Below are 25,686 nucleotides of genomic sequence, written 5' to 3'. Positions count from 1 at the left end.
ACCAATGGGCAGAAGGTGTCCCCTTTAAGAACTGCTCCTTATGTTGCTCCGGTAGTTCGTCAAAAGATCACATTCAAATTTCTATGGCTCTGCTTAATTGCAGGTCATTGCCCTGTCACGCCACGGAAATTAATTCGTTGATTCTGGACCACAGCTTAGACGCCTTGCTCCTTACTGAAACTTGGCTGACCCCATGCTCAGGACCTGATATTGTCCAAGCCCTTCCTCCTGGATATCTTATGTTTCATTTAGATAGGCCGGTCGGGAGAGGGGGAGGAGTGGCCATTTTGTACAGAGATAAATTTACGTGTAAAGCCTTAGATAGCGGTATGGATAACTGTGAAGGCTGTCAATTCTCGCTACTTATCTCTCCTACCATTTCTATTGCGGGCCTTCTCGTCTATCGGCCTCCTGTAGCGATAGGGAATTTCACTGATTCTTTTCTTGAGTCGGTTATACAATTAGCCGCCGCGTCCTCCAACTTTATAGTCCTTGGGGACCTCAACCTGCATTTCGAAGATCCGAGTGATGCAGTGGCGAGAGACCTACGAGGCATGTTGGGAGCACTTGATCTGCAGCTCATTAACAATGGAGCTACCCACAACAAGGGTCACCAGTTGGATGTGGCTTTCTCTAATTCAGAGAACCTACAGGCCCTGCTGCCCCTGGCGCTTCCTTGGACAGACCATTGCCTAGTCCCCCTTAGGTGGCAGTTGGAGAAGGGGAGAGACCCTGTACCCAGACGGTATACAGTTGAGCGGGTATGGTCTAGGCTGCCAGTGGACAGCTGGGCGGTTGAGTTGGCGAGAACCTGTCCTCCTCCTGTCTCTGACCCAATTACAGCTGACCAGCACGTGGAAAATTGGCTGACTAGTTCCCTTGATCTAATAATACCGAAAAAGAAAAGGCCTACCAGGGATAGAAGAACTGGTTCCGCTCCCTGGTACACTCCTGAACTTAGGTGTCTGAGAATAATCTGTAAAAGATTGTAACGGGCATGGAGGAGAGAGTGGAATGAAGAGAGCCGGCAAGACTATAAGGTAGCCATGAGGAAATACAAAGTTGCTTTGAAGGACGCAAAAATTAGCTACTTCAGTGACAGGATTGATAGGGCGAGTAACTCCTCAGGGGAATCCTTTAAAATCTTTAAGGATCTTCTGAAGGCTCCGGTCCCTCCAGTCGTGCATGGTAACCCTCAGGAAAAATGTGAGGAGTTGGCAGACTTCTTCCACTCTAAAATAGTGAAGATCTTGTCCTCTTTGCCGGTGACATCACAGATTTTGGAGGTGGGTTTTGGGCCAGTAACATGCCCTTTTGAGCTGTCCTCCTTTGGCCCTTTTACGGAGGAAGAGGTTGTAAAAGTCCTGAAAGTAATGAAGAGTGGATCGCCTAGTGACCCGGTGCCTATGAAATGGCTCAAACAAGTGGCCAACATTCTTTCCACCCCGCTTACGGACCTTATCAATCTTTCCCTCTCTCAGGGTACGGTGCCCCAGAGTTGGAAAAAAACAGTTGTTAAAGCACTGCTGAAAAAACCGGGCTTGGACCCTTCCAATTTAGCCAATTTTAGGCCCATTTCACTTTTGCCCGGGTTTTCTAAAATTGCAGAAAAATTGGTTAATCGCCAGCTCTCACACCATCTTGAATTCCATCGTTTGTTGGGAGACTCCCAGACTGGCTTTCGCCCTGGTCAGGGGACGGACACGGCCTTATTGGCAGTGGTGGAGGAAGCAAGGCGCATTCTTGATTCAGGGGGGTCAGTGGCAGTGATCCTCCTGGACTTGAGTGCTGCCTTCGACACCGTTAGTCATCAGGTGCTCCTCCAACGTCTGTCAGAGGTGGGCATTACGGGAATGGCCCTGAAGTGGCTTGAGTCCTTCCTCTCAGACCGTTTTTTATCAAGTCTGGGAAGGGGCAGAGCAGTCGACCTCGTTCCCTCTTCAATGTGGAGTCCCCCAGGGCTCATCTTTGAGCCCTACTTTATTTAATGTTTATATGACTCCACTTGAAAGAGTGGTCTCCCCTTCAGGTGTGAAGATCATCAGCTATGCTGATGATACTCAGCTGGTAGTAGGTCTGACCCAGCTGGCGGAATGACCTGACGTTCTCCACGACTGTCTTGCCAATGTACATCGGTGGATGTCCCACCCTGCTTTGAAGCTCAATGGAGAAAAAACTGAGCTGATGTTGCTTGGTAAATCCAGGCCTTCACTCATAGCTAGTTGTTGGCCCCGGTCCTTGGGCGTTCCACCATCTCCTAAGAAGGAGATCAAGAGCTTAGGAGTATGGTTGGAAGATCTGTCCTTCAGGACACACGCCAGGAAGACAGCGGGGATTTGTTTTGGCATGCTGCGGTCAGCTCGCAAGGTGTTACCATTGCTCCCTGATTCATCAAGGAAACTTCTGATCCGTGGTCTTGTTTTGTCTAGACTCGATTATGGGAACGCGTTGTTCCTCGGTGCCCCGGAGTCGACTCTTAAGACCCTCCAACAGGTTCAGAATGCAGCCGCTAGACTGCTGATGTTGGTCCCTAGGAGACAATCAGCTGCTCCGGCCCTGAAACCTCTTCACTGGCTCCCTGTTAAGGAGCGGGTGAAATTCAAATCCTTATGCACTGCACACAAAATCCTGCATGGGAGGGGCCCCTCCATTTTGATTAATATGGCACGTCCATATAAGTCCACACGGGCTCTTCGCTCTGACCAAAAACACCTGCTTCAGTCAGCCAGAGTTAAAAGAGCTCGTTCGGGTGGCCGGCGTTTCTCGGTGCCAGTAGCGGCACTGTGGAACTCCCTGCCCCTTAAGATACGCTCAGAGCCTAACATCTTGCACTTTAGGAAACTCCTTAAGACCCATCTGTTTCCGGTGTAATGGCTGAGTTTGAGTCTTTTTTCCTTCGCTGTGTCCTGCGCCGGGATGCCCCTGGGTAACTGAGCGCGTTATAAATTTCACAATAATAATAATAATAATATTGAGATGGTGGTGGGCAACGGTCATAACCGAGCCAAAAAAGCACCAATACCTCAGTCACTACACCGGATCATGTGGTTTGAGCAAAGATACACGAAAAACTGGGTGATTGGCATATTCCGAGGGCAAAGTTAATCTCATTGAAACTGGATTCAAAATGTTATTTATGGGAAAGGGGCCAATGAACCTAGGTTTTAGTTTCTTGGGGCCTTCAATCTGGATATTTCTGGTTGATAACCAGACGAGATACCCTACTTTATAGGGTGATGCTGGTGTTTTGTGTTTATCGACTGATAATTTGACCTTTTGTTTATTGTTGGCTAAACTACGCTTGGCTTGTTCTTGAAATTCCCGCAATTTTGTTAATCTTTTGGTCACAGCAGGCATAAATCTGGAAGGATGGCAGGAATAGATCGTGGATGTAAGCCAGTTATAAAAAAGAAAGGGGAAAATCCTAAAGCTGCATGATAGCTATTGTTGTATGAAAACTCTGCCAATGGTAGGACCTCATCCCAATGAGCCGATATAATGGAGGTTAGGCACCGTAGACTTTGTTCAAGGTATTGATTAACTTTTTCTGTCTGGCCGTCAGTCTGTGGGTGAAAAGCGGAGGATAATGTTATTTCAGTTCCTAAATGTGTGCACAACTGACTCCAGAATTTTGAAACAAATTGAGGGCCCCTGTCGGAAATTATTTTACTGGGAAGGCCATGTAGTTTTCCAATATGGTTTCAGAACACTTCACTAAATTCTGTAGCTGTTGGTAGTTTTTGTAAGGGAATAAAGTGCCCCATTTTAGACAAAAGATCCACAACTACTAAAATTGCAGTGAAGTTGTGGGATTTAGGCAAATCTGTGATGAAGTCCAAACTGATAGTATGCCAGGGAAGCAGAGGTATGGGCAATGGTTGTAGAAGACCTTTAGGGGATGAATGGGAGGACTTTTGTCGTGCGCACACTGGGCAGGCTTTTATATATTTTTGGACGTCCTTGGTGTTTATTCCCTGTGTGTTAGCTTCTTTATTTGTCTGAATGCAGAGAACTGTTATCTGAAGGCCAGTATTAAGGGCTACATAAAATAACTGGACCCTGCTGTCGCGCCTGGAAGCACCTAGATATGGGTGTGTAGGTGTGACCAGAATCACCTAACCCTCTGAAACTTTGTCTCTTTTAAATACCCAAGAAATTATTGGCATACCTTCCTGTACCATGTAGAAGCGATACAAAGCTTACCTTCGAGGGCCCCTTGGAATGACTGAAGGCATGAGTGATATAAGTGTACATTGAATGTGTGAATGAGTGTGCCTTACGGCTGAAAAGAACTGACTATAGTATCTAGCCTCTTGGGAGGACTTTCGATTTGCTTTTATCACAGTTTATCCCTTAAGCCTTATCACCTGCTTCTGAGGGCATTAACAAACAAGATTAACGCCCTGCAAAGGATGTTAACTGCTGTTAAGTGAAAGAGCCAAAGGCGAGGGAATGCAACGAGGGGACAGACAATTAACAACTGTTAATTCCAGACGGCATGTTAAAAACAAGTTTATATCCTTTCTCCCTCATCATACCACACCCAGATAGGCACACTCTTACTTTCGGGTCGATGTCCATACTTCTCACTCTCACAGGGCCTATAATGCAGACAAATGACAGTGTTAGTGGCAGCATTCTAAGCATGCTGATTGGTTGAGCCGATCTCTTCACAGTGATGGCTGAAGAGCACGTGCTGATTGGTTGAGCCGATCTCTTCACAGTGATGACTGAAGAGCACGTGCTGATTGGTTGAGCCGATCTCTTCACAGTGATAACTGAAGAGCACGTGCTGATTGGTTGAGCCGATCTATTCACAGTGATGACGGAAGAGCACGTGCTGATTGGTTGAGCCGATCTCTTCCCAGTGATGGTGATTGCTGAAGAGTGCGTGCACTGTGATCATGCTTCTAAGTGCAGGAGAATCGGGGATAAGTTATCAAGTGAAGTACAGGTGTTATTTCAGCTACGTTTTCATTATATAAAATGAAAATATAATTATGTAAAAAGAAGTTTTTCAGTAGGCTAGTTTTAGGGACCCCAAAGTTCTTTATTCTTCCCCAGAATCAGGACCTTAGTTTTCTCTCCACTGAGTTTGAGAAAATTGGCCTGCATCCAGTATGCAATTTTACTCAACCCCATCTGGAGAGCAGATGTCTCAGACACCCTCTCCATAGAGAGAGAGAAGACTATCTGGGTGTCGTCAGCATAGGAGAACAGGGTCAGCCCGCCTCCTTTGCAATGTCAGACAGAGGTCTGACACTCATGTTAAATAACAAAGGGCTAAGAATGGAGCCATAGGGTTCCCCGCAGGGAGAGGAATGAGTAACAGAACTGGCCGTTGGGGCGAAGACCTGGAACATTCAGTCGGTGAGAAAAGAGATAAGCCAGTTGAGTGCCGGCCTGGTAACACCCAAAGATCGTAAGGCTTTCACTAACACGGTGTCAGACACCGTGCCGAAAGCTGCTCTCAAATCAAGTAATATGAGGGCCATCGTGTCTCCAGAATCTAAACGATGTTGCAGCCTTTCCGTAACTCCAAGATGGGTAGTTTCAGTTGAAAAGCTGGCTCTAAAGACCGACTGAGATGAGTGTACAAAATGTTGTGACTCGACAAACTGAGATAGCTGTGAATTAATGTGTCTTTCTGGGATTTTCAAGAAGGCCAGGAGCAATGAAATAAAAAACAAAGACACACAATTGATGGACGGAATGCAGAACAAATCAAAACGTTCACCCCCAGTCAAGAGATCTGGGTTAAATCCATCATTCTTTTGCTCACCATGCCACCCCAGTTTAGACCTGGCCATATGCAAATCAGTCTTGACCCTGTGCCTCATGGGAACAGTCCAGTCTGAACTGCCAAGCCAGGTCCTCCCTGGACCGGAAACAAGCATCCTAGGACCGGTTTTGGACTTTCAACCCCCATCAGCCAGGATAGCTTGATTCCACTGCCACATTGAGTCTGGGACCCATGTCTAGGCATAGGCATACTACCAGCGCACTTAGGGCGAGAAAGCAAAAGACACACAATTGATGGACGGAATGCAGAACAAATCAAAACATTCACCCCCCAGTCAAGAGTTCTGGGTTAAATCTATCATTCTTTTGCTTACCATGCCACCCCAGTTTAGACCTGGCCATATGCAAATCAGTCTTGACCCTGTGCCTCATGGGAGGCCAAGTCATGTCCTCCCTGGACCAGAAACAAGCATCCTAGGACCGGTTTTGGGCTTTCAACCCCCATCAGCCAGGATAGCTTGATTCCAGTGGCACAGTGAGCCTGGACCCGCTTCTGGGCATACCCGGCGCACTTAGGACGAGAAAGCAAAAGACACACAATTGATGGACGGAATTCAGAACGGGACTGTTCCCATTGTGTGCAGGGTCAAGACTGATTTGCATATGGCTGGATCTAAACTGGAATGGGATGGTGAGCAAAAAAAACAATGGATTTAGGCACAGATCGCTGTACTGGGGTGAATGTAAGACATTGTTATGCATTCTGTCCATCAATTGTTCTTTTTGCATTTGTCACCCCAAGTGGGACGGGTATGCCCAAACATTGGTCCCTTGCTCTCCATGCCACTGGAGTCAAGCTATCCTGGCTGATGGATGCTTGTTTCCAGTACAGGGAGGACCGGCCTGGCAGTTCGGGCTGGACTGTTCCCATTGGTTGCAGGGTCAGACAAATTTACATATGGCTGGGTCCAAACTGGAATGGCATGGTGAGCAAAAAAACTATGGATTTAGGCCCAGATCGCTGTACTGGGGTGAATGTATGACATTGTTGTGCAGTCTGTCCATCAATTGTTCTTTTTGCATTTGTCACCCCGAGTGTGACAGGTATACCGAGACGTTGGTCCCGTGCTCTCCATGCCACTGGAGTCAAGCTATCCTGGCTGATGGGGGCTGAAAGCTGGACACCGGTCCTAGGATGCTTGTTTCCATTCCAGGGAGGACCTGTCCTGGCAGTTCGGGCTCGACTTTTCCCATTGGGTGCAGGTTCAAGACTGATTTCCATACGGCTGGGTCCAAACTGGAATGGGATAGTGAGGAATAAAACGATGGATTTAAGGCCAGATCGCTGTACTGGGGTGAATATATGACATTGTTCTGCATTCTGTCCATCCATTGTTCTTTTTGCAGGGAGCAATGAAAGAGGCCGGTAGTTAGCCTTCTTCAGAAGAGGAAGCACCATTGCGGGTTTCCACTCAGGTGGAACCATTACCTCCTGTAAGGAGGCATTCAATAGTTCCATGATTATTGTGAGTGAAAGCGACTCAAGCTGCTGGTGCACCGAGATCGGAAGAGGGTCACAGGGTGAGCCAGATTTAATCCTGGCTATGAGTCGTATAAGGGAGTTCATATCTAATGGAGCCCACATTTCCAGTTTATTCGTGGATTCAGCGATCCTGTTGTCACTGTGAGAGATAGTTCTGGCTGCTTGAGGGGATGTAGGTGCTTGCTGATGGGGGGTACCTGGTTTTATGCCCTTCATTTCAGAGTATATTTTCTCCACTTTATGGAGGAAGAATTTCTCCACGTCTTCACATTGTAAACCATTCAGGGAAGGGGGAGTAGATTGAGTTTCAGATTGTGAGAAGTTGGCCTGGTAGGGGATGTTTCCAATTCTGGAACCACCTACTACCTGACCAAACAATCCCTTATGGTGTCTGGTTGTAAGTCAACCTTATTAGACAAGCTATCCTAGGGGTAGCATGGACTAAGCAGCCTAAAGGCTTAACTTAAGAGGTCGTGTTAAGCGAGCTGTTTTACCACATACAATCCTGTAATACCAAATGAAAGGACACCACACAAGTATATATTATAAAAATATATGTGTTTATTACTAAAAACAATCCCCAGTATTCTTTATGAATAAAGGGGCACAAGCGTTAAATCAAAAGCACTGTTTAAACATACAAGTCGCACAATTATGGATGAGGGCAGGGGGCCACTCAAACCATATACTAAACAAGTGGTATAAGAGAGGCCACTCGAACAGTGGTTAGGCCTAGGGCCTAGGGAATCGCTGGGAGCAGTCAGGACAAGCAATGCTGAAGTCGGGAATGGCCCTCGGGATTCGGGAGATGTGCGGAAAGCGCACGCATGCACCAATGTTAACCAATGGTGCGTAAAAGTCAAATAGTTAAAGTTTAAGGACACTTCCGCTGAACCTAGAGGAACAAAACTTAACACACAGACCCTAGAGGTGTGCACCAGTGTGGGAACACCGGCGGAGCAAAGTTACCTCACCCACAGGAAGTGGGTGCACAGGGTCGAAGTGGCGTCGGGTTTTGACACGCAGGCTCTTGGTGCTTGAAGCTGAAAGGGCTGCAGGCAGGGTGAAGACGAAGTGTCCGGTGGAGTCCAAGGGTGGACTCAAGTTGTAGAGTACCTGAAAGCAGAGGGGACAGAGTCTGGGTCACTCAGCAGTGACCAGGGTGGAACCAGGACGGAACCAGGCAATGTCGGGCGCAATCAGGTGGTCGTCGAGGAGCTTCTCTCCGCTGTCACGTGGGCTCTGGGGCATCTGCGACGTCCAGGAGCAGGTCACGATCTGTCCCACGCAGGCTCTCACCGTCGGTGCAGTCGGCTTCAGGTTTGGAGCAAACAAGCCTTGGTAAGAGCAATCCACGCAGGATCGGAAGATTGCTTCTCACTCGGACCAGGAAGGTCAGAGTCGGGGCTCCTTTTCAGGGGAGCTGGTGTGGATCTGGAGCAACCAGATTCACGAGTCTTCTTTGGTAGTTCGTCGGCACAGGGACCACAAGCCAGCTGGCAAGTGACCGGGCCAACGCGTTGAGCCAAATCGTGCCAAAGGGCCCCACGCAGCACTCGTCGAGTGTGGAGGGCTGAACTTCGGCTCAGGAGTAGCTCAGGGTGGGGGCTTCTCAAACCCCGGTGTACAGCTTCGAGGGTCACTCGTGGGCTGCACGGTCAGCGTCTCGTGGTCACTTCAAGATGGCGTGCCCCACGCTTCCGGTCGCCTCCACGGGTCTCAGCTTTGCATGGACTGTGGATCGGGCTGTTAGAAGCTGGGCAGGCTTGATCTCGTCGATCTCAGTCGCTCGAGTTCCGGCGGGAACTGCAACTAAGTAGACGTCGAGGGCTGGATGGTGCCTGCTGCTGCAGGGTGGTCACTCCTTGACCACAAGGGAGATTCTTCGGGCTTCCACGTTGAGATGGAGGGCGAAGGGTCCAGAATATCGTTTCAAATGTTTCTTCCAGGAAATCTGATGTGCATTGGCACTGCTCCCACTCTTATTCGAATCTGGTGGGCGTGATTACCTGCTAGGTCCCCTCCTATGGGTGGGACCCAGGAAGTGGGTGGATACACCCCCTTCCTTTGATCCAGGCCGCCCTGGCACGAGGGCTGGAGTGCCCCAGAACCGGTTTGGCCGGATTATGCAAGGGGCAGCCTTGTGCGCCCCAGGCAGTGTCTGGTTTCTTTCAAACCTCCCTGCTACAATACACTATCTCCTGTCTGGAGGGCGGTGACACCCTCCTGTGACAGGAAACCCTTTGTCCAGGACCCCCTTGACTGGGTTTCGGTCAGCTCCAGGGGTCCAGACATTTGTCTGTGGCAGAGGCATCCATTTTGTGGATCTTAAGGCCTTTGGAGAAATCAACCGCATTAAAGTGAAGTAACATGTCTTACCCCTCTAGAGGGGTGGAATGCCATCCCCGTCGCCAGAACTGGCGAGGGGATGGTATTCCAAAGCGTATGACACCTTACACGACATGTTTTGATAAAGCCAAACCAGAGTTGCTAAATAACCGCGAGGATTATAAGGCACTTAATAGTATATGGTATGGCATTATCCTGAAACAGCTTAGGGATTTGTTCCCGACGGCTGCAGACAGGCTCAGCTCATGCTAGAGCTCCATCTCACATAAAAACCATGCACCCAGCCTCCAGGATTGGTGAGGCCTGTCTATAGGAGTGGCTCACAGGTTTACATGTGTCCAGATATAGGTTTAGACATAGGTATACTATATCTAAGCAAGGGGTGTGTACACCACCTTACCCCAGCTGAGTGATCAGCCAGTTGTGTCAATTTAAGAACCAGCCAGGGGTGGCAAAAGATATGCTGCAGCCCCTGGTAGGCCTTAGTGGCTCCTGTGCCCTGTGCACCTATAGTGCATTCTACAGGGGCTGACAAGGAGTCCATTTCCAATTGGTATGTGCCTATAGCACATGTGTCATTAATTTAGTGAGAGAACAGCAGGCTGGGGGTCTGATCAGCAGGCCCACAGCCTCAGTAGTCGAAAACCAGTGAAGCAAAAAGCAAAAATTTGGGGTGACCATAGGATAGCAGACCCTACTCTCCTACACAACCCCCCCCCAAACGCAGGGACATTAAACTAACCTTGACCAGATAAGTCTTCATGTTCTAAGTGGAAGTACCTGGAGAGACCATCTGCATTACCATGGTCAGTCCCTGGGCGGTGCTCCACTGTAAAGTCCATCCCCTGTAGGGAAATGGACCACCTGAGCAGTTTGGGATTTTCACCCTTCATCTGATTAAGCCATAAGAGGGGCTTATGGTCTGTTTGCACCAGGAAGTGAGTTCCAAACAAGTAGGACCTCAACTTCTTTAATGCCCAAACCACAGCAAAGGCCTCCCTCTCAATGGCTGACCAACGTTTTTCTCTTGGGGTTAGCCTCCTGCTAATGAAAGCAATTGGCTGGTCTTGACCATCTTGATTAAGTTGTGAGAGTACAGCTCCCACCCCCAACTCAGAAGCATCTGTCTGAACAATGAACTGTTTGGAGTAGTCAGGACTCTTTAGGATAGGTGCAGAGCACATGGCCTTCTTCAGGTCTTCAAATGCCTTCTGACAGCTAACTGTCCACTGAACCTTTTTTGGCATCTTCTTGGATGTCAAGTCATTTAATGGTGTCACTATAGACCCATAGTTTTTCACAAACTTTCTGTAATACCCAGTCAGGCCCAAGAAGGCTCTGACTTGTGTCTGGGTAACTGGAGGAGCCCAGTCCTGTATGGCCTGGATTTTGCTTTCCAGTGGCTGAACCTGGCCTCCACCTACTAGGTGGCCCAGGTATACAACCTTACTCTGCCCTATCTGGCACTTTGTGGCCTTGATAGTTAGGCCTGCCTTTTGCAGGGCCTCCAAAACTTTCTTCAGGTGGATCAGGTGATCCTCCCAGGTGGAGCTAAAGACAGCAATATCATCCAGATAAGCTGCACAAAAGTCATCCAACCCAGTAAGGACTTGGTTCACCAACCTTTGGAAAGTGGCAGGTGCATTCTTCAAACCAAAGGGCATTACCACAAACTGATAATGTCCACTAGGGGTAGAGAATGCTGTTTTGGCTTTTGACTCCTCAGCTAGTCTGATTTGCCAGTAGCCAGCTGTCAGATCAAATGTGCTCAGAAACTTGGCAGAAGCCAATCTGTCAATGAGCTCATCTGCTCTTGGAATGGGGTGAGCATCTGTCCTAGTGACAGCATTGAGACCCCTGTAATCCACGCAAAACCTCATTTCTCTCTTACCATCTTGGGTATGAGGTTTTGGCACCAGGACTACTGGGCTGGCCCATGGGCTCTCTGATGGCTCAATCACTCCAAGCTCCAACATCTTTTGCACCTCAGCCTTGATGCAATCCCTGACATGATCAGGTTGCCTGTAGATCTTATTCTTGACAGGCAGACTGTCACCAGTGTCCACAACATGGGTACACCAGTCAGTTTGGCTGGGTGTGAGTGAAAACATTTGCCTGTGAGCCTGCAAAACCTGTCTGCAGTCCCTCTGTTGCTGGTCAGTGAGGCTGCCTGCCAAGGCTACTCCATCAACTGAACCATCATCAGGGTTCTGGGAAAGCAGGTCTGGGAGAGGGTCACTCTCTTCCTCCTGTTCCCCATCTGTGGCCATGAGCAAGCTCATGTCCTCCCTGTCTACAAATGCTTTCAAGCGATTCACATGGATTACCCTGTGAGGGCTCCTGGGTGTTCCAAAGTCTACCAAGTAGGTGACTTCCCCTTTCTTCTCAATAATAGGATAGGGTCCACTCCATTTGTCTTGGAGTGCTGCTGGAGCCACTGGCTCCAGTACCCATACCTTCTGTCCTGGTTGGAACTCTACCAGCACAGCCTTTTGGTCATGCCAAGCTTTCTGCAGTTCTTGGCTGGCCTCCAGGTTTTTGGATGCTCTTTCCATGTACTCAGCCATCCTGGAGCGGAGACCAAGTACATAGTCCACTATGTCTAGTTTGGGCTTTTTGAGAGGTAACTCCCATCCTTCCTTCACCAAACACAATGGACCTCTCACAGGGTGGCCAAACAAAAGTTCAAAAGGGCTGTAGCCAACCCCCTTCTGTGGGACCTCTCTGTAAGCAAAGAGCAGGCAGGGTAAAAGAATGTCCCATTTCCGCCTGAGCTTCTCTGGTAATCCCTTTATCATGCCTTTAAGGGTCTTGTTAAATCTCTCCACAAGCCCATTGCATTGTGGATGATATGGGGTGGTAAACTTATAGTTTACTCCACATTCCTTCCACATTGCTTTTAGATAGCTGGACATAAAATTTGTCCCTCTATCTGATAGTACCTCCTTAGGAAAGCCCACTCTTGAGAAAACTGCAATGAGGGCTTTTGCCACCACAGGTGCTGTGGTGGTCCTTAGGGGAATAGCCTCTGGGTACCTGGTGGCATGATCCACTACCACCAGTATGAATCTGTTCCCAGATGCTGTTTGGGGGTCCATTGGACCCACAATATCAATTCCAACTCTCTCAAAGGGGACCCCCACCACAGGTAGTGGTATTAGGGGGGCCTTTGTTGTGCCACCTGACTTACCACTGGCTTGGCAAGTGACACAGGAGCGACAAAACTCCTTGACATCCTCTGACATGTGAGGCCAGTGAAAGTGTGGAACAAGCCTGTCCCACGTCTTGTTCTGGCCTAAGTGTCCTGCAAGGGGAATATCATGGGCCAAGGTAAGGAGGAATCCCCTAAACTGCAGAGGTATCACCAACCTCCTGGTCATGCCAGGCTTGGGGGTTCTAGCCTCTGAGTAAAGGAGTCCCTCATCCCAATACACAGTATGGGTACCTTGGGCATCCCCAGCAGCCTCAGCAGCAGCCTGCTGTCTGAGGGGTTCAAGGGAAGGGCAATCTAATTGAGCCTGCCTCAGGTCTGCCCTTGAGGGTCCCCCTGTCCCCAGAAACTTAACCTGGTCAGGTTCAAGCTCCTCAGAGACAGTCTCCTCTTGGGCTGCAGAATCAGTTTCCTCTGAAAGCTGATCCTCAACCTGGGGCAAGGTGGAAGGCGAGGCCTTTCCTCTCTTGCTCCTTCTCTTGGGTTGTGGCTGGTCTATTGTCTCAAGATCCACCACTGGTTCAGGAAGGCACTTCTTAGCCTGAGCCCTTGTCATGGCAAGGACATGCTCTGAAATCCCTAGCATTTCTGCATGAGTCCTGTACTCCACTTCTGACCATGCTGAGCTTTCAAGGTCATTGCCTAACAGACAGTCTACTGGTAGGTCTGCACTCACCACAACTTTCTTTAGGCCATCAACCCCTCCCCAGGAGAAGTTCACAACTGCCACACTATGGGAGGTAGTGGAGTTGCTTGCATTGGTTACTAGGTAGCTCTCTCCTAGTACAATCTGTCCAGGGTCCACAAAGCCAGGGGTCACCATGGTGACACTAGCACATGTGTCCCTGTAAGCTTGAGCCAGTTTCTCATTGATTAAGGGAGTCTGCCTGTATTTGCCCAGGTTAGTGGGGCTTACTGCAGTGGGCAACTCAATGTCCACATCATACAGGAGAACTGCCTGTGTAGGGACTCTGACTAGGCCAGATCCTACTTCAATACCCAGGGTCAACCCAGCTACACCCTTGGACTGTGTTCCACCACTGCTTACTGTACTTGGGGTTGCAGTTGCTTTAGGAGCTGTAGTGGTGGGAACTGGATTTGCCTTGGTGCACTCACTGCCCCAGTGTGAAACTGATTTGCAGGTATTACACCAAGGTGTCTTTGGACCTTTGTTCTTCTTCTTCTTGTCACCATTTTGGGAACCACCCTCCTTACTATTAGTTTGGGGGCCTGAAGACTTCTGGTCTTTTTCTTTATCTTTCTGATTCTGATTACCACCCTTCTGGTCTGTTTTCTTCTGGTCACCACCTTGGTTCTGGGGTTTCTGCTTAATCCTTGTTCTGACCCATTTGTCTGCCTTCTTTCCCAATTCTTGGGGAGAGGTCAGATCAGAGTCAATAAGGTATTGATGCAACAGCTGGTTTGTACAGTTATTAAGGATCTGTTCTCTCATCATAAGATTGTACAATCCTGTATAGTCTGAAACTTTACTTCCCTGTAACCAACCCTCCAAAGCCTTAGTGGCACACTCCACAAAATCAGTCCAGTCTTGAGTCTGTGCTTTCTGGGTGTCTCTGAACAACAACCTGTATTGCTCAGTGGTTAGGCCATACCCTTCAATGAGAGCACTCTTCAAAACAGAGTAGTTTTTGGCATCCTCAGGTCTAACTGTGAGGAGCCTGTCCCTCCCTTTCTCAGAAAAGGAGTACCACAAAATTGCAGCCCACTGATTCTCAGGAACCTGCTGTACCATGCAGGCTCTCTCAAGAGCAGTCATCCATTTGTGGATGTCATCCCCTTCTTTAAAGGGGGGCACAATTTTGGTCAGGTTTCTATTATCATAGGCCCTGTCTTTTTCTCTTGGAAAATTGCTGCCACCAGTGACATCTAAGCCACTTAATTTCTGCTCTCTTGCCAAGGCAAGTTTAGCTTGAGCTAAGGTAAGCTTAGCTTGACTCAGGGCTACCTCCTCTCTCTCTATCTGGAGTCTGACAGCCCTCATTCTAGCCCTATGCTCAGCTTTCTGAGAAGCACTCATGCCTCTCTCTGATTCTCTGGAGGCACTAGAAAGATGAGAGTCCCCTGAGGGAGATCTCACTCTTCTGTTGCCTGGGAGAATCACATGTTGGGTTCTGGGGAGGTGCTGGCCCTCTCCATTCCCCAGTAGGTCCAAGTTGGCCTGGCTAAGCCTACCAACTGGAACCTGGCTACCCTGATCCTGTACTTCTAAGTCCCCAACATCTGAGTCCTCATCCAAGTCATCATCATCCTCCTCTTCAGGGGGATCAACTACAGGGGGGTTCTCTCCATTTCCTGTGTCTAGGGAAGCTGCTTTAGCCTTCTCTAAGTCATCCTGTTCTAGGATTTCTACCAGGGTTAGGCAGGTGGGGCTTCTGCCCCTTTTTAACCCTCTTGCTTTGCACAAGGCAATCAAGTCTCTGCGGGTTAGTTTGTCATATCCAAAAGTTGCCTGGGTAGGGTCAACTGTCACAGGAGCAGACCCTGAGGCTTTTCCTGTGTCAGACATGGTTACTAGTGAGGTGTAAGTGGTGCACTTACCTACACTAAGTGTTTTCCTACTGTACCTTGCTAGTTAGTTGTAGTCAGGGTGTGCTAATCCCTTCAACCTACAACTACTAAGTTCAGTAGAACTTAATATGCTAAGCTTTTGATTTTATATGTACCTAGAGGTACTTGATGTGATCTTTCAATTTGATATAAAGATTGCAATGGTAAAACAACAGCAAGCTCAAATCCGCACCGCTGCTCACCAATGTGAGAAGTTGGCCTGGTAGGGGATGTTTCCAATTCTGGAACCACCTACTACCTGACCAAACAATCCCTTATGGTGTCTGGTTGTAAGTCAACCTTATTAGACAAGCTATCCTAGGGGTAGCATGGACTAAGCAGCCTAAAGGCTTAACTTAAGAGGTCGTGTTAAGCGAGCTGTTTTACCACATACAATCCTGTAATACCAAATGAAAGGACACCACACAAGTATATATTTTAAAAATATATGTGTTTATTACTAAAAACAATCCCCAGTATTCTTTATGAATAAAGGGGCACAAGCGTTAAATCAAAAGCACTGTTTAAACATACAAGTCGCACAATTATGGATGAGGGCAGGGGGCCACTCAAACCATATACTAAACAAGTGGTATAAGAGAGGCCACTCGAACAGTGGTTAGGCCTAGGGCCTAGGGAATCGCTGGGAGCAGTCAGGACAAGCAATGCTGAAGTCGGGAATGGCCCTCGGGATTCGGGAGATGTGCGGAAAGCGCACGCATGCACCAATGTTAACCAATGGTGCGTAAAAGTCAAATAGTTAAAGTTTAAGGACACTTCCGCTGAACCTAGAGGAACAAAACTTAACACACAGACCCTAGAGGTGTGCACCAGTGTGGGAACACCGGCGGAGCAAAGTTACCTCACCCACAGGAAGTGGGTGCACAGGGTCGAAGTGGCGTCGGGTTTTGACACGCAGGCTCTTGGTGCTTGAAGCTGAAAGGGCTGCAGGCAGGGTGAAGACGAAGTGTCCGGTGGAGTCCAAGGGTGGACTCAAGTTGTAGAGTACCTGAAAGCAGAGGGGACAGAGTCTGGGTCACTCAGCAGTGACCAGGGTGGAACCAGGACGGAACCAGGCAATGTCGGGCGCAATCAGGTGGTCGTCGAGGAGCTTCTCTGCGCTGTCACGTGGGCTCTGGGGCATCTGCGACGTCCAGGAGCAGGTCACGATCTGTCCCACGCAGGCTCTCACCGTCGGTGCAGTCGGCTTCAGGTTTGGAGCAAACAAGCCTTGGTAAGAGCAATCCACGCAGGATCGGAAGATTGCTTCTCACTCGGACCAGGAAGGTCAGAGTCGGGGCTCCTTTTCAGGGGAGCTGGTGTGGATCTGGAGCAACCAGATTCACGAGTCTTCTTTGGTAGTTCGTCGGCACAGGGACCACAAGCCAGCTGGCAAGTGACCGGGCCAACGCGTTGAGCCAAATCGTGCCAAAGGGCCCCACGCAGCACTCGTCGAGTGTGGAGGGCTGAACTTCGGCTCAGGAGTAGCTCAGGGTGGGGGCTTCTCAAACCCCGGTGTACAGCTTCGAGGGTCACTCGTGGGCTGCACGGTCAGCGTCTCGTGGTCACTTCAAGATGGCGTGCCCCACGCTTCCGGTCGCCTCCACGGGTCTCAGCTTTGCATGGACTGTGGATCGGGCTGTTAGAAGCTGGGCAGGCTTGATCTCGTCGATCTCAGTCGCTCGAGTTCCGGCGGGAACTGCAACTAAGTAGACGTCGAGGGCTGGATGGTGCCTGCTGCTGCAGGGTGGTCACTCCTTGACCACAAGGGAGATTCTTCGGGCTTCCACGTTGAGATGGAGGGCGAAGGGTCCAGAATATCGTTTCAAATGTTTCTTCCAGGAAATCTGATGTGCATTGGCACTGCTCCCACTCTTATTCGAATCTGGTGGGCGTGATTACCTGCTAGGTCCCCTCCTATGGGTGGGACCCAGGAAGTGGGTGGATACACCCCCTTCCTTTGATCCAGGCCGCCCTGGCACGAGGGCTGGAGTGCCCCAGAACCGGTTTGGCCGGATTATGCAAGGGGCAGCCTTGTGCGCCCCAGGCAGTGTCTGGTTTCTTTCAAACCTCCCTGCTACAATACACTATCTCCTGTCTGGAGGGCGGTGACACCCTCCTGTGACAGGAAACCCTTTGTCCAGGACCCCCTTGACTGGGTTTCGGTCAGCTCCAGGGGTCCAGACATTTGTCTGTGGCAGAGGCATCCATTTTGTGGATCTTAAGGCCTTTGGAGAAATCAACCGCATTAAAGTGAAGTAACATGTCTTACCCCTCTAGAGGGGTGGAATGCCATCCCCGTCGCCAGAACTGGCGAGGGGATGGTATTCCAAAGCGTATGACACCTTACACGACATGTTTTGATAAAGCCAAACCAGAGTTGCTAAATAACCGCGAGGATTATAAGGCACTTAATAGTATATGGTATGGCATTATCCTGAAACAGCTTAGGGATTTGTTCCCGACGGCTGCAGACAGGCTCAGCTCATGCTAGAGCTCCATCTCACATAAAAACCATGCACCCAGCCTCCAGGATTGGTGAGGCCTGTCTATAGGAGTGGCTCACAGGTTTACATGTGTCCAGATATAGGTTTAGACATAGGTATACTATATCTAAGCAAGGGGTGTGTACACCACCTTACCCCAGCTGAGTGATCAGCCAGTTGTGTCAATTTAAGAACCAGCCAGGGGTGGCAAAAGATATGCTGCAGCCCCTGGTAGGCCTTAGTGGCTCCTGTGCCCTGTGCACCTATAGTGCATTCTACAGGGGCTGACAAGGAGTCCATTTCCAATTGGTATGTGCCTATAGCACATGTGTCATTAATTTAGTGAGAGAACAGCAGGCTGGGGGTCTGATCAGCAGGCCCACAGCCTCAGTAGTCGAAAACCAGTGAAGCAAAAAGCAAAAATTTGGGGTGACCATAGGATAGCAGACCCTACTCTCCTACACAGATCCAGAAAGTTCTTTGACCATTTTAAATAATGTCTTGGAACAATTCAGCGCACTAGAGATGGTCGAGGAGACATATTCAGCACGAGCTGACTTACAGAGAGTGTGGTATTCTCTTTTTTCCCTTTTATATGCAAGTTTGTTGTCAGGCGCATAGTTCCTCCTTCAGCATCCTTCCAAAGCTTTGCATTTGGCTTTCTCAGTTTTTTTTTTTGTAAAATATGTTTATTGTGGACACAAAAAAGACCCGGGCCGTCGAACCAACCACAGGCCACAGCAATTGTTTTCAAGTCTTATGTAGCGATCAAACCATACACAGCCTCATGGCCCACATCCCAGAGGCCGGGCGGCGTGATATCAGCGGGATACACTCACAAGTATATCTATTCGTACACTGTATATATCTCCAGCGTCCGTTCATTTTCAGGTATGGTTCCTGTGGTATCTGCCAGGGCCCACGATCGTCATCCGTGGAAACAAACACACTTTTACTAATTATACATGAAACATGAACCAGAAAACCCATCCCCCCGTACATGGCATCAATAATAGGGTACGTACAATAATTAAGTCATCCAATACTAGGCCCAGTAAGGTGTGGACAACACATGCAGTAGCAATCACTTGGGCATCCGAGCAAATCACATAATCATATAACAGGGAATATCAGTGCGCGCTTACTAGGGTACTCACTCGAGAGCAGGCCCCTCTATCTCTCCCCCTCCCGTCACCTCTTCAGAATCCGACCCCTCAGGGGTAAATAAATCTGCACTAGTGGCATCTGAATCCTCATTCGGTGCTCCCTCTGCACACATCAACCTCCAGGCCTGAAAATCATCTTGGAGTTTGTCATCTCGGCGCGTGCGCTGCATATGCGTCTCCTCGGCCAGAGTCCACTCCTTGATGTCTTTAAGCCACAGGGAGACCTCCGGAGCCCTCCCCCCCATCCATGTGATGGCCACCCGCCTCCGTGCCAGCACGAGCAGTAGTTGTAGGAACCTGTAGGACAAATTCCTCCCTTTGGGTTTAGGTATTAGGGCCAATAGGCATTTAAGCGGATCCATGTCTATCCGAAGATTCGTGACCCGGGCAATATGGCTGACCACTTCGCTCCAGAAGCCACGGACCTGTGGACATTCCCATGCTAGATGAAAGAATCCAGCATGCTCCGTTCCACATCTGGGACAGCTGTCCCTCCTATCCATGGAGATGCGGTGCAGGGAGACCGGGGTCATGTACGTGCGGTGCATAAAATTAAAATGAATTAGCTTAAATCTCGCATTGCACGAGACCTTCCTGGTCAGCATCCCGATGCGTGTACGCTGACCGGGTTCCAAAGTCATCTCCAGGTCCGATTCCCAGGCCGCCCAGGATGGCGCAACCGGTGGGGTAGAATCTCGTCTCATGGCCGCGTATAACAGGGAAATCAACCTCTTCCCTCTGCCACAGGAGAGGAGGATGTTAAGGGTGTGAGTCAATGGGGGCGCCTCTGGAAACTGTGGCCAGGTCGTACGTGCTACGTCCTGAAGTCCTCTGTAGTGCAAGTATTGTCCCCTGCTCAGGCCAAAGGCCTCTGTGGCCTGTTCATAGGAAACGAAGGAGTCACCCGGGTAAAGATCCGCCAGGGTCTCACACCCACCATCTCGCCACTCCCGGAAGGACACATTAGCCTCCATCTGCAAAATCGGGGCCAAGATCCACACGGGGAGCTCCCTATGGAATGGAGCACGTCTCAAGACTCGCTCAACAAACCTCTGCCAGACTCCCGCCACATGACGTACCACATAGGGCAGGTCTGCAGCCGCTCCCTTACCCTGCATCAGGGCTATCCTTAACGTCTGCTCGTCGGCCCTGCCTGCCAGTAGCTGTAGTTCCCAACTGTCCGTGTCCGCAAACCACCTAGCAGCAGGCAGGAGCTGGGCTGCGTAATAGTACAGATCAAACCTGGGGGCTTCAAGACCTCCCTCCTCCCAGCTGCGGACCACAGTGCGTAGGGCGACTCTGCTGCATCCACCCGCCCAAAGTAGCGATGTCAGCAGCGAGTTAAGCGCGGAGAAGATTCGCTGGGGGAGCGGGCACATGGTATTTTGCAGAATATATAACATCCTAGGCAACATTACCATTTTAGCGATTGCCAACCGCCCCATAAGGGAAAGAGGAAGCGTGTTCCAGAAGGACACTGACCGACGCAGAGAGTTGATCACCCGGTCCGCATTGTGTGCCAACATGAGTTCATCCGACGACGCCACCTGAATACCGAGGTATCGAAACGTCTCCATCTCCCACCTCAACCCTAGGGCTGGGAAGCCCACAGTCGGATCGGCTGCACATCCTGCTAATGGAAAGATCAGAGACTTATCAGGGTTAATGCGTAGTCGAGAGGCCTTGCTAAACCTGGCCAACAGTCTCATCAAAGCAGGGACCGAATCGCCCGGAGAGCTCAAATAGAACAAGGCATCATCAGCATATAGGGAGACCACATTCACAGTGTCCCCTACCGTAATTCCCTATTGCACTAATTCGGTGCGAGCGGAGACCGCCAGTGGTTCTATTGCCAGGGCAAAGAGGAGCGGTGACAAGGGGCACCCCTGACGGGTGCCCCTGCCCAAAGGCCACTCCTCCGAACGGGCCGAACCGAGCCTGACCCTGGCCTTGGGTGCTCCGTAAAGCACTTGGATCCAATTGCAGAATCCGGGCCCCAGTCCCGTCTTCCGGAGCACCTCCAAGAGATATCCCAGCTGACCGTGTCAAAGGCCGTAGCCAGGTCAATGGAGACCAACACGTGGGGGTCTTCCCTCCCTCGCACCTCATGGAGGACATGGGTCAAGCGTCGGAGGTTCATTGCGGTATTGCGGCCAGGAATAAACCCACACTGGTCTGTGTGGACCAAGTGCGCCACATGCGGGGCTAGGTGCGTAGCTAAGAGTCTGGTGAGGATCTTCACGTCAGTATTGATCAGGGTAATAGGTCTGAATGCCGCAGGATCGTGTCGATCCCCTCCCGGTTTCAGGATCATACACACTTCTCCCTGATTCATAGTGGGCGGGAGAACACCAGTCTCCAGAGCCTCACTATAAACCTGTAGGAGGAGGGGGGCCAGGGCATCGCCAAACGCATGATAGAATTCAGGCGGGAATCCATCCCCACCCGGTGCTTTGGCCCGCGGCAATGCATTTAACGCCACAGTAATCTCCCGAGTCGTTAGCGCAGCATCTAGTTCCTCTGCCGTCTCATTCGAGAGGGCCAGGAGAGTCAATCCCTGCAAGTACGGCCGATAGGAGGCCTCCGTAATCAGAGGGTCAGCCGCATAAACTGCCTGTAGGTGGGATTTGAGGGTCACGAGAATATCGGATTCCGAGTGCACCACGTCCCCCGCCGGATTCCACAGGGCAACTATCCTCTCTGGTGCGGACTCACGGCGAAGAATCCAGGCAAGTAGGCGACCCGACTTGTCCCCCTCACGGTGAAGATGTTGTCTATACTGACCCAGAGTAAATCTATCAAGACGCGTAAGGATGTCATACACGGACACATGGGCCGCCAGCTCGGCCTCCCGATCCACGTCATCTGGGTTAGGTAGAATTTGACATCGCCTGAGGAGTTCCTCCACATCCTGCAGGTCGCGGAGCAATTGCTTCCGGACCCCATAGGTAAGGCCCATACAGGCGCCGCGTACCACCGCTTTCAGGGCCTCCCACTTAGTAGAGTAGGACAACTCACCGCTGTGCCAATTCAGGTCTATATAGTCCGTTACTGCTGTGGCCACATGATCCCTCCCAACCTGGTCCTGCAGAATGTCCGCCGGCATACGCCAGGTTCGGGGTCGTGTCGCCTGATCTATCCATTGCACCACGCATGTTAACGGGGCATGGTCCGAGAGGAAACGGGCCTGGTGGGTGACTGTCAACGAGAGAGACGCTGCGATATTGGCCGCAAGAATTCGGTCAAGCCTGCTATGGTTGTTATGTGTTGGGGTATAGCAAGTATAGAGCCTCTGCGTGGGATGGGCTGCTCGCCACACATCCACAGCTCCCAGATTCTGCATTACTTCTCTAAGGCGCGCCGACATACGCGGTTTGGTGCCAGCGCGAGGGGGATGCCGGTCCAAGTTCGGATCAAACACGCAGTTAAAGTCCCCTAACTAGAGAAGGGGCGCATCGAGGTCCGGGATCACAAGATCCTGTAGGCGGGAAAAGAAACCAGGCTCATCTATATTTGGCGCATAAGAGTTGAGAATCAGAAAATCCCTACCATCCAATTTAACCTTCAGCATTAGAAATCTGCCCTCAACGTCTGCCTCAACATATTGAACTCCGCAGGGTACCCCTGGAGCCACCCAGATCAGGACCCCCCTAGCATAGGTGGAGAGGGAGGAATGGAATAGTTGGCCTCTCCATTTTCTGGACAATCGCTGGGCGCCCTCTTCGTCCAGGTGTGTCTCCTGAAGACACGCAATGGAGACGCCATGTCTCCGGAGAAAGGAAAGGACCCGGTGCCTCTTGGTGCAAGTACCCAAGCCGCGCACATTCCAAGTTAGGAATTTAAGACCCATGTCTGAAGATTACGCCCCTTCGGGCCGTATTGTACAGTTATTGCGGTCCACCACCGCCAGGCCCATTGAGTGCCAGGGACGAGCAATCCGGCACTCCTGATCAACAACATATAAACCTGTAGTACAGTACCCACAATGCCAATGATTGTACCCATTTCCATACCGTCCCTCCCCCCAAAAACTGACAACTTCAAAACCCCCACTAAACATTTCCCCCCACCCCCACCCACGAATAAGATGACAACAACAACCAATAATGCCACCCCATTCTCCCTCTGCCGGTGCCAGGACGTGCACGGCCACCCCATACAGCCACTCAACAGCCCCCACTCACACCAATGCAATCCCACACACTTCCCCCCCCCTTCCAGCTCCCCACAGGACCCAGAACTATGAGCCAATTCCCCGGCTTGTCCCCCTAGAGCCAAGATCTCCCTATACGACACCCTGAATCTCCTTCCTCCATGCCTTCAGTTCCACAGGGTGCAAGTCCTCCGCTCCATCCAATCATCCAATACCCAATAGTGTGGGCCACCAGCATTTTCCACGGGTCAGATACCCTCAGTAAAGCAGAAAAATAATGCAACAGCAAGCAACAAAACTATAAGCATCCCTAAACCTAGAAAGGTAGAAAATGGTTTTGGCAGCCACCAAACATGACTTCCCCGTCTCCCTCCAGGAATTCTGGTAACAAATCTATAGCCCTTTCGCTCAGTCACTCGTTCTTTCTCTCAGAGAAATATATAAGGAATACACAGCGGACCTTGCAGGCAAATGAAAATAGAGCATTAGTACTTCTTAATACTTTTAAAGACAAAAACTTGGCTGCTTCTGATTTTATTGTATATACAATCTTTGTTTTTTTTATAGACTGTGCTGTATCTTTTTGACATCCCGATCTGCAGCAGGACTTCCCCGATTGAGCAGAGTAAGTCTTTCAAGCCCCACATCCAGAGCTGTAGGGGCAAATTAGCAGACTAGTTGTTTGGAACCTGACTATTTTATTTAGCGACTTATGTGTAGTCATCACAAACATTTCTTCTGCTTGGGGATTATAATTATCGTGGAGAAGATTTTTTAGATATGGAAGTAGCAAAACTATTATCAGACTTAAAGACTTGAGGACTGCAACAAAAGATTACGGACCCTACTCACTCGGCGTGCCATAATCTTGGACTTAATCTTCTCCACCTCTACTGCACTAACTTGTGAAGCCCATGCCTTTGACGTGGGCTGACCACTCATTAATCTTCACCTCCTCTACTGCACTGACTTGTGAAGCCCATGCCTTGACGTGGACTGACCACTCATTAATCTTCACCACCTCTACTGCACTGACTTGTGAAGCCCATGCCTTTGACGTGGACTGACCACTCATTAATCTTCGCCACCTCTACTGCACTGACTTGTGACGCCCATGCCTTTGACGTGGACTGACCACTCATTAATCTTCACCACCTCTACTGCACTGACTTGTGAAGCCCATGCCTTTGACGTGGACTGACCACTCATTACTCTTCACCACCTCTACTGCACTGACTTGTGAAGCCCATGCCTTTGACGTGGACTGACCACTCATTAATCTTCACCACCTCTACTGCACTGACTTGTGAAGCCCATGCCTTTGACATGGACTGACCACTCATTAATCTTCACCACCTCTACTGCACTGACTTGTGAGGCCCATGCCTTTGACGTGGACTGACCACTCATTACTCTTCACCACCTCTACTGCACTAACTTGTGAAGCCCATGCCTTTGACGTGGACTGACCTCTCATTACCCTTCACCACCTCTACTGCACTGACTTGTGAAGCCCATGCCTTGACGTGGACTGACCACTTATTAATCTTCACCACCTCTACTGCCCTGACATGTGAAGCCCATGCCTTTGACGTGGGCTGACCACTCATTAATCTTCACCACATCTACTGCACTGCCTTGTGAAGCCCATGCCTTGACATGGACTGACCACTCATTACTCTTCACCACCTCTACTGCACTGACTTGTGAAGCCCATGCCTTTGACGTGGACGGACCACTCATTACTCTTCACCTCCTCTACTGCACTAACTTGTGAAGCCCATGCCTTTGACGTGGACTGACCACTCATTAATCTTCACCACCTCTACTGCACTGCCTTGTGAAGCCCATGCCTTGACGTGGACTGACCACTCATTAATCTTCACCACCTCTACTGCACTGACTTGTGAAGCCCATGCCTTTGACGTGGACTGACCACTCATTAATCTTTACCACCTCTACTGCACTGACTTGTGAAGCCCATGCCTTTGACGTGGACTGACCACTCATTAATCTTCACCACCTCTACTGCACTAACTTGTGAAGCCCATGCCTTTGACGTGGACTGACCCCTCATTAATCTTCACCACCTCTACTGCACTAACTTGTGAAGCCCATGCCTTTGACGTGGGCTGACCACTCATTAATCTTCACCACATCTACTGCACTGCCTTGTGAAGCCCATGCCTTGACGTGTGTGAGAAGTTGGCCTGATAGGTGATGTTTCCAATTCTGGAACCACCTATTATCAGACCAAACAATGCCTTATGGTGTCTGGTTGTAAGTCAACCTTATTAGACAAGCTATCCTAGGGGTAGCATGGACTAAGCAGCCTAAAGGCTTAACTTAAGAGGTCGTGTTAAGCGAGCTGTTTTACCACATACAATCCTGTAATATCAAATGAAAGGACACCACACAAGTATATATTATAAAAATATATGTGTTTATTACTAAAAACAATCCCCAGT

At 49.9% G+C, this 25,686-nt stretch overlaps 1 protein-coding gene across 5 annotated transcripts in view; it reads left to right on the top strand.

The window, feature by feature from the left end:
- Positions 1–25,686, top strand: part of LOC144805587 (uncharacterized) — a 436,700-nt gene that overhangs the window by 24,854 nt on the left and 386,160 nt on the right. Inside the window, exon 4 of one of the 5 annotated variants that reach the window (XR_013605550.1) lies at positions 23,786–23,843. The exons of the other annotated variants lie outside the window; for them this stretch is intronic. The gene's annotated coding sequence lies outside the window, so the exon portion shown is untranslated. The remainder of the gene's footprint in view (positions 1–23,785; positions 23,844–25,686) is intronic. 5 annotated transcript variants of the gene reach the window in all.

This window comes from Lissotriton helveticus (genome assembly GCF_964261635.1).
Source record: "Lissotriton helveticus chromosome 1_1 unlocalized genomic scaffold, aLisHel1.1 SUPER_1_unloc_15, whole genome shotgun sequence".
In the NCBI taxonomy this organism is placed as follows: domain Eukaryota; kingdom Metazoa; phylum Chordata; class Amphibia; order Caudata; family Salamandridae; genus Lissotriton; species Lissotriton helveticus.
The sequence above is the reverse complement of the archived record's forward strand: the minus strand, read 5'-3'. Positions and strand labels throughout refer to the sequence as shown.